This window comes from Myotis davidii, unplaced genomic scaffold (genome assembly GCF_000327345.1).
Source record: "Myotis davidii unplaced genomic scaffold, ASM32734v1 scaffold616, whole genome shotgun sequence".
Taxonomy (NCBI): domain Eukaryota; kingdom Metazoa; phylum Chordata; class Mammalia; order Chiroptera; family Vespertilionidae; genus Myotis; species Myotis davidii.
This window is the reverse complement of record NW_006291965.1, coordinates 1,800,165-1,808,286: the sequence shown is the minus strand read 5'-3', so window position 1 is coordinate 1,808,286 and position 8,122 is coordinate 1,800,165. Positions and strand designations below refer to the sequence as shown.

At 42.4% G+C, this 8,122-nt stretch overlaps 1 long non-coding RNA gene across 1 annotated transcript; it reads right to left on the bottom strand.

Moving 5' to 3' along the window:
• Positions 1-2,171: 2,171 nt before the first annotated feature.
• Positions 2,172-7,776, bottom strand: LOC107183323. Its single transcript, XR_001514106.1, has 3 exons — positions 7,767-7,776; positions 2,688-2,690; positions 2,172-2,200 (listed from the first exon to the last, which is right to left on the bottom strand). It is a non-coding gene; the product is annotated as an uncharacterized LOC107183323 (long non-coding RNA).
• Positions 7,777-8,122: the final 346 nt, after the last annotated feature.

The window sequence follows — 8,122 nt, the reverse complement described above, 5'->3', positions numbered from 1 at the left end:
GGTGAGTCAAGAAGTGGTATGGAATGTGAAGGTCCTCAGACAAACCTTCTGAGCTTCTCGAAGCGCAGGGGAGGGTGAGAACTTGGGACAGGGTGCTGTGCTTCTGAGAGTGGGAGAGGCACAGAGAGATGGACAGAAGGAGGAGGCAGGACAACAGAGCCAGGGCAGTGAGAGTAGGGACTCCACTGTGATACCAGTTGGGTAGATGAAGACCAGGCATACCCCTCTCCTGCCCGTTTAGGAGCCCTGAGGAATGAGTATCTACAGAGATCCTGAATTTACCGAGATGAAATTTCTGCCATGGAGCAGAATGGGAGCTGGAAGGGGAGTTTACATTTAATCACAGAAAGGGAAAGGAAGTTACCTCTTGGTTATATTTTAGCTGATATTTGTATGCATTATACAGAGAAAGATGTTCCCCAAGTTATAATTATGACATGACATTTTCTGGTTCTTGACTGTGGCTGGGAATTGTCATTTATGGTCTCTTTCAGGAAGCGTGCAGCTTACTGCAAGGGCCTCCTGTATCCGGAATATTGGGTGTGGATCTGGTCAGTGAACTTCAAGAAGGACCTACTGTTTCAGAGAAGACTCGGGATGGCCAGTCCTGAGAGAAGCAGGAAGCTGGTGGGGACACCAGATGTGCAACTGTGACTGAGCCTAGGAGCACAGTGCTGATAGGCAATTGAATCAGAGTCGGCAAGAATGAGAGCTGGGCCCATGGATTGTTCATGAAGTCCTGGAGCATTATAGATATAGAAACTAGGCCAACTAAGTCAGATTGGAGAGAAGAAAAGACAGAATAGCTCATAGAAGATAAAATATCCTATCTAATAAAAGGGTAATATGCAAATCGATTGAATGGCAGAATGACTGGTCACTATGACACACACTGACCACCAGGGGCAGATGCTCAACACAGCAGCTGCCCCCTAGTGGTCAGTGCACTGCCACAGTGGGGAGGCCGCTCACCCACAAGCCGGGCTGACAGTGGCGGTAACTGGAGCCTCTCCTGCCTCAGTGGCAGCCCTAAGGATGTCCAACGGTGGCTTAAAGCTGTCAGGTGGACATCCCCCAAGGGAGCAGGCTGGGCTGAGGGGGACTCCCCCTCCCCCCACAAGTGCATGAATGCCATATATCTCTGAGCCTGTTAACCCTATGAGAAAATACAGGTTGTAAATATTTTAAAGAAGGGGTTAGTTTAGGGTTTCTTGACCTGGGTAATTCTTTGTTGTGGAGGAAGGGATTGTCCTGGGCATTATAGCATGTTTAACAGCATCCCTGGCCTCTACTCACTAACAGACAGGAGCCCTGCCCCTGCCCCCTGCCCAGACACAGTGATAGTCAAAATGTGTTCAGATATTTCCATATGTCTCCTGGGGGGCAAAATCACCCCTCGTTGAGAACACTGGGTTAGGGTTAGGATGAATCATGAAATTGGGGTTGTGCAAAAAAAAGTAAGTGGGGCCTGTTGCTAAGTAAGTCTGGAAATGCTGAGTTAAAACAAGCTAAACGGAGCTTTGATTGTATTTGTAGGCCTTCTGAGGCCTGCAATATGCCAATGGACACATTAAATCTCCGTGGGAACGTTTGGGATGAGCATGCATGACTACACGCTGGGCATCGCTATGTCATGTGTCTATGTCTGGCCTGTAAAACATGAGGGTTAATAATAGCAAACATGTCGTTAGTGCTTTACAGATGGAATTATCTGCCAAATAGATTCTGGTGTTTCCTTATCACAATTCTCCAAGCTAGGTATAATTATTTCTTCTTAGAGGAGAGAGAGCCAGGACTCAGAACACTGAAATATTTGCTCATGGCCACACAGCCAACAGATGGGGAAGGTGGGACTTGAACGGGTGTTTGATTCTCAGTTCTTTGTTCTTAATGGGTCCCTGCTGCCTCTTAGGCATGACCCTAAGCTTCTGAAACTGATGTTGTGCCAGCGTCAAGTGCATCCTTGCTCTCGATGACACTAACTCTTATATTTAGAGTTCTCTTGAGAGACTTTGCCGGCTGGGTCCACATTTACGTGGGCAAATGGAGGGCTTGATGGGAAAATATTGGCTATCTTCAGTAGGATAGTGTCTTCTGATTACAGCTCTTAAAACTTTTTTTCGCCTTTCTGAAAGTAAGACCCCCTCATAATTGTGTAGTTTTATTTTTTCCTTGGTTGCCAGGAAGCTCAGATGCAAAACTTCCATCTTGTCTGACAGTTTTGTGCCCTTTCCCCTTGGTTCTCTTGTCATTTATTGTGTGTAGCTTTATACAGTGTGTATGCTGCCTCAAATGCTTGGCGGGTAAGAGTGGGATGTATACATACTTATAATTAATAACTGGAAATTTTCCAAAATATTCACCCCTAAAAAAACCCCACCCACAATACTTAAAAATGGTTCCATCTGGTTTTATTTCCTAATCATATTAGAATACCCATGTGTGGGTTACACTTGAGTGAAAGATAAGTAGCCACTTATATAGGATAATTTATTATTTCTTAAAATTTAAACTGATATTTGTACAGTGTTTTGGGTGTGCATAAACATCTTTTAAAAATATATATTTTTTATTGATTTCAGAGAGGAAGGGAGAGAAAATCCTTGGCTGGGTGCCTCTTGCACACACCACACTAGGGATCAAGCCTGCAATCTGGCAAATGCCCTGACTGGGAATCGAACCCTGACTTTCTGGTTCATAGGTCGACGCTCAACCACCGAGCCATGCTGGCCTGGCTGCATAAACATCAACTCTGAGAGCTGGAGCAGGTGTTATTAATGACTATTCTCATTTGACTGCTGCTGAGTAAACCTAGACTCAATTATTGTAGGTGATTTATTTTCTCTTTCTAATGTTACTGGCCCAGACTGGCTACTGGAAGAGCTGAGAGGTAGAGCTGCGTCTTTTACCTCCGAGTGGCATCTGGGACCCGAGCAGGGCTGGTGGCCTGTGGCACATGCAAATGACCTATCTTTGCCTTCTCCTCTCTCCCCCACATTCACACTCTGGGGTCCAAGAGGCGGCAGTTGCAGCCCTCCTAAGCTCGCTTTTCCTACGGAGCCCAAACAGCCAGAGTCCTCGGACAGTGCCCCAGGCATGCGCACCAGGGACAACGCACAAGATAGCCTGGGACTGGACATTTTTCAGAATTCTGATAAATTCAACAATTTCCAATTGTACGGTTGCTTACTAGATTAGAAAACCTGACATCGTCAAACATAGATTTTGTCTGTTGCACCTGCGTGGCAATTTTTAAAGTAGCAGTGTATGTATAATACGTCCCCACTTAACATCACCGATAGGTTCTTGGAAACTGTGACTTTAAGCGAAACAGCATATAACAAAACCAAAGCTACCACAGGCTACTGGATAGAAACAAGAGTTGAGTTCCTACTGCATAGTTCTGGTCACAAAAGCATCACCAAACTTCTAAATAAAGACGCCCAAACAGTGCTGATATTAAACATGGAAATAAACCGAGCTATACATACATGTAAGAGGGATGAGTAAAAAGTAAGAAAATTCTTTTCCTACCCACCAGTTCCAGTCCAGGGTCCTGGGTGGCAGAGCCTCTCCCAGCAGCTCAGGGTGCAAGGTGGGGGCCACCCTGACAGGACGCCCTTCCATCCATTGCAGGGTCCTCACCCCCACACCCCTCACCCACTCAGACTGGGCCAGGGAGACACACCAATTCACCTCGTGTGCACATCTTGGCGGGGGGTGGTGTGGCGTTGGGGGGAGAGGGGGAGGACCGGAATCCCCGGAGAAAGCCCAAGCAAACATGAGGACAATGTGCCAACTCCACACAGACAGTAGCTCTGGCCGGAAATTGACTTTTTTCTTTTTATCAACGTTATAACGAAACGACGTTATTCAAGGACCAGTGGCCATAACAAATCTCAGACTGGGCAGTTCAAACAACAGGAAAGTATTGCTCACGGTTCTGGAGGCTGGAAGTCCGAGCGTAAGGTGCCGGCCAATTCCGTTCCGCTTCGGTGAGAGCCCTCTCTCTGGCTCATGGGGGGGCCGCCGCCTCACTGTGGGCAGGTGGCCTTTCCTCGGTGTGTGCGTCTGGAGAAAGGGGGAGGGGGTGAGAGAGGGGGAAGGGGTAGAGGAAGAGAGAGGACAAGAGGGGGGAGACAGCACAAAGAACACGCCCTTCCGCTTCTATGACACCACAGTCTTTTTCAATTAGGATCCCACCTTTATGACCTCATTTAACCTTAATGACCTCCTCAAACTCCTGTCTCCCAAAACAGTCATACTGGGGCTTAGGACTTCAACATCAGAATTTGTCAGGGGGGACACAAGTGAGTTCACAGCACGCAGATATGTCATTAGGAGCAAATTTTTATTCCCAAGGTTCATTCCAGATGGGATGGGGCTAACTTTCAAAGCAGCTGTTACTAATGGGCTAAGAATAGTGTACACAAAACACCTGCAACAAATGGTTACGCCTTCAAAACACTCTGGTTGCTTCTGCTATGCAGCATGGAATTCTCTTTTAAGCTGATATATGGAGTCCTGCACTCACTGTAACTGCGAATCTTTTAACACTGGCCAACATAATAGTAGAGTTAGCTGGGAAGAGGGGAAATGTGTGTATGTATGTATGTAAGTTAATCTCGCCTGAGGATATCCTTTCCATTGCTTTTTCAGAGAGAGTGGAAGGGAGGGAAGGAAAGATATAGACAGGTTGATAGATAGATAGATAAAAATTGATGAGAGAGAGAGACACACATCGATTGGTGCTGTGCCTTTGATGGGGAATCAAACCTGAGGCCCTTTAGTGTGCAGGCTGACACTCTAACCACTGAACACACTCGCCAGGGCTAAAATGTATTCTATTAGCTGTTGAGAATGGCTCAAGCAAAATCCAGTTCTCATGGATACCATGATCTCATCGTTTTTGCTTTAATAAAGCATTAATTTCTCCAAAGTCTTGCCTTTTATCTCGCTTGCAGTATAAGTTAAGAGCAATTAAAATCAATGATTTGCTTATTGCATGGTATCATTTATCATAAATTTGCTGCCTTTGCTATCTGTAAAATGTCTGTCGTCATTGATCAGATGGTGAAATCACAAATCCTTCATTTAAGGACTGTTTGTTATCTAAGGCCATGCTTGTGTTCTTTTTTATGTAATTTCCTTAATTGTATGCGAATGTGCTAGAAAATGGCCAACTGAGAAAGGAATTTTTGGATCACTGATTGTCAATCATGGATCATCTCTGTTTCCAATTTCTCTCTCTTTAAAGCATAACAGATCCCGAGCTTTGCACAATAAAGCCACAAATGGGACTAAATTATGCTGAGCAAAAATAAATTCTTTTACTGAGAATTTCCCAGGAGTTTTGATATTTTTGACTCTTGCTCACTAAATATGGAAAAGAGTGAGACACCATAAGAAGCAGGGGAGCTGTTCTGCTTTTTTTAGTCCTTTTAAGAAATCATTTCATCCCTTTAATGCTGTGTTCACAATATATCAGAAATCCCCTCGATGTAGAAAAGTCACAGCCCCCTGCATGGTAGCAGTTCTGGAGATGTTCTCTAAGTTTCCAATTTTATATAAGAAATCTCTGTGAATTATAATTTATATTTTCTAGTGGTCTGAATATTGCCCAATATATGGAAATGGACAATTCACAGTGTCGTTCATCTTTCAGGAATTAAACCCCATTTGATAATGTCTTTTGTCTCCCAGGCTCACAGTATTATCCAAATTTAATGGGTGTGTCAGTGGAACCGTGGTGGGAAGTACTTCTGCACAAAAAGCGAGGGAAGGAGTTTTGTACTCCTTGATAAACATGTAGGATGCCTTTTTACGAAGGGATAGGCATGACCAGGAAGTTCACATAGTGCAGTTTATCCGAAGGACATAATTTTGGAAATCAAGAAGACCTGGAACATTCTGAACAGTTCAATAGCGCAGCTTCACCAAAAATGAATGTATTGTTCCATGATCTGTAGGACTCATCAAGAATTCCAGTAGTTTGACAATAGTATCCATCCAACAACAACCTGGTGACCTGCAATCCTCCCGATTCTTTCATATCTTTCACTTAATATGTTTCCCTATCCCTTTTGGCACAGGCAAATTTATAGTAGACCTAGAGGTTTGGTTAGATGACTCGTCTTCATTTTCTTCCTCTTCTCCTCCTTATTCTTCTTGCTATGACTTCACAGTTAGTGGTGTATTTTTTTGTCTGGTTATCTTTCCCTTAGTGTTTTGAGTAGCCATTGATATTCATTGTCTGAATATCAAACACACACACACACACACACACACACACACACACACACACTGTGTGTGTGAGTGCACCAGTCTTAAAACAATAATACCAACACCACAACCAATAACATAATTACTACATATAGTTGAAAACTTTTTTCAGTTCTATATTATAAACTGATTTGAAATAGTTCATCTCTGTGTGGTTCTGCCACCAACTGGACACATAAGTTTATTTGCTTTCTTTTGTTTCTGATTTTTAGGGTTGTTTTTAATTAATCTTGTTATAGTTATGCCAAAAACAATAATGAGATCTAAAGTTAAATCTACAAAAGAAGGAATATGCAAAGAAGTTGAACTCTTTCCATGTTCCTCCCTCTACCTATTCTTCCTCTATCTATAGGTAACTTTTAAAAAATTATAGCTTATTATTCCACTTAAGAATATAAGCAAATATGCATATTTACTTTCACCCCCCTCATTCTTAGGAAAATGACATATCACACATACCCTTTTCTCTGTTTGCTTTTTTGTACTTAACAGTCTACCTTGAAGATCACCTTTCAGTGGCCTAGATAGTCCACATTCCGAAAAGGGCACGTTTCTAACTGTTCATGCACTACCCAGACCTTTACAGCCTTCAGGCCACACAGCCAAAACAAGCCACTTTTAGAAAAACCCCATACACTGTTGGTGGATATGTTTATTGTTGCAACCCCTTTCAAAGGCAATTTGGCATAATCTAGAAAAAATAAAAGTGTGTTCCTACAACCCAGCAATTCTCTTTCTAGAGAAACTCTTAATGTTGAAGCATACACTATCATTTATAATAGTGGCAATAAAAAACCTTAAATGTCCATCAAAAGAAGAATGACTAAAGTAAACTGTGATATATTTAAGTGATAGAATACTATACAACAATGAAAAGGAATGAATTAGATCAATATATAATGATATAGATTTCAAAAACATAATTTTAATAAAAAACAGTTGAGTGAATATATTAATATTACTTATATAAAGTTAAAATCTACAGAACAGCACTACATGTTATTTATGCTACCTAGAGAGTAACAGTATTAAATCATGAACAAAGGTGTTGTTCTTTGTGGTGGGAACAAAGAGTTGTACTTCATAAATTGAAGTGTTTTTATAGTGTTTGCCTCTCTGGTTCTCTGCTAATTGCTCTGCTATGCCTAGGAATTAGCATTGGTTGATTAATTAATTGATTGATATTTCTACTTTGATTCATTTTTGCCAAGAAATAGCAAGAGAAATGTATTTACCATGCTGGGCAGCAATGGTAGTTGAACACCAAGGTCATATCTATTTGGTGATCTCTGCAACTTTCCAGAAAGAAGGTCTTGTTGTGTAAACATGTCAGATCTCTCAAAACTACATGAAATCAGTTTTCTGAGATTGCAAAATATCAGAGTGCTACGTGTTCCGTGACAGTGTAAAGTGCACATTTTCATCATCGTAGAAGACAAAAACAAAGCAAGACTGAGTCCCGGGCAAGGGCGGGCAGGAGCCACAGTGTTCAGGATTGGGAGAAACAGGCTTGCTTGACAAGAAATGAGATCTCGGGCTACAGGACACAAACTGGCAGTCCGCAGGCATTTTTGTTGAAATTGTTTTGGAAAACATTTTTTGCTGAAATTTTATGGAAAAAAATATGAAAAATAGCTCATTTAAAAATGTCTAAACATGTAAGTATTGGGGCATTTCACATTAAAAAAACCCAGCTTTCTCAATTCTCTTGGAACATCAGGATATTTTGTCTGACTGGCCCACCGTGCAGCTTGGCAGGCAGCATTTAGCTGGAGGGGCTGGCCCTTTAGGTGGAACATGTGCTCCCAGGCTAACCACAGTCCCCACCTGACAGTGACAT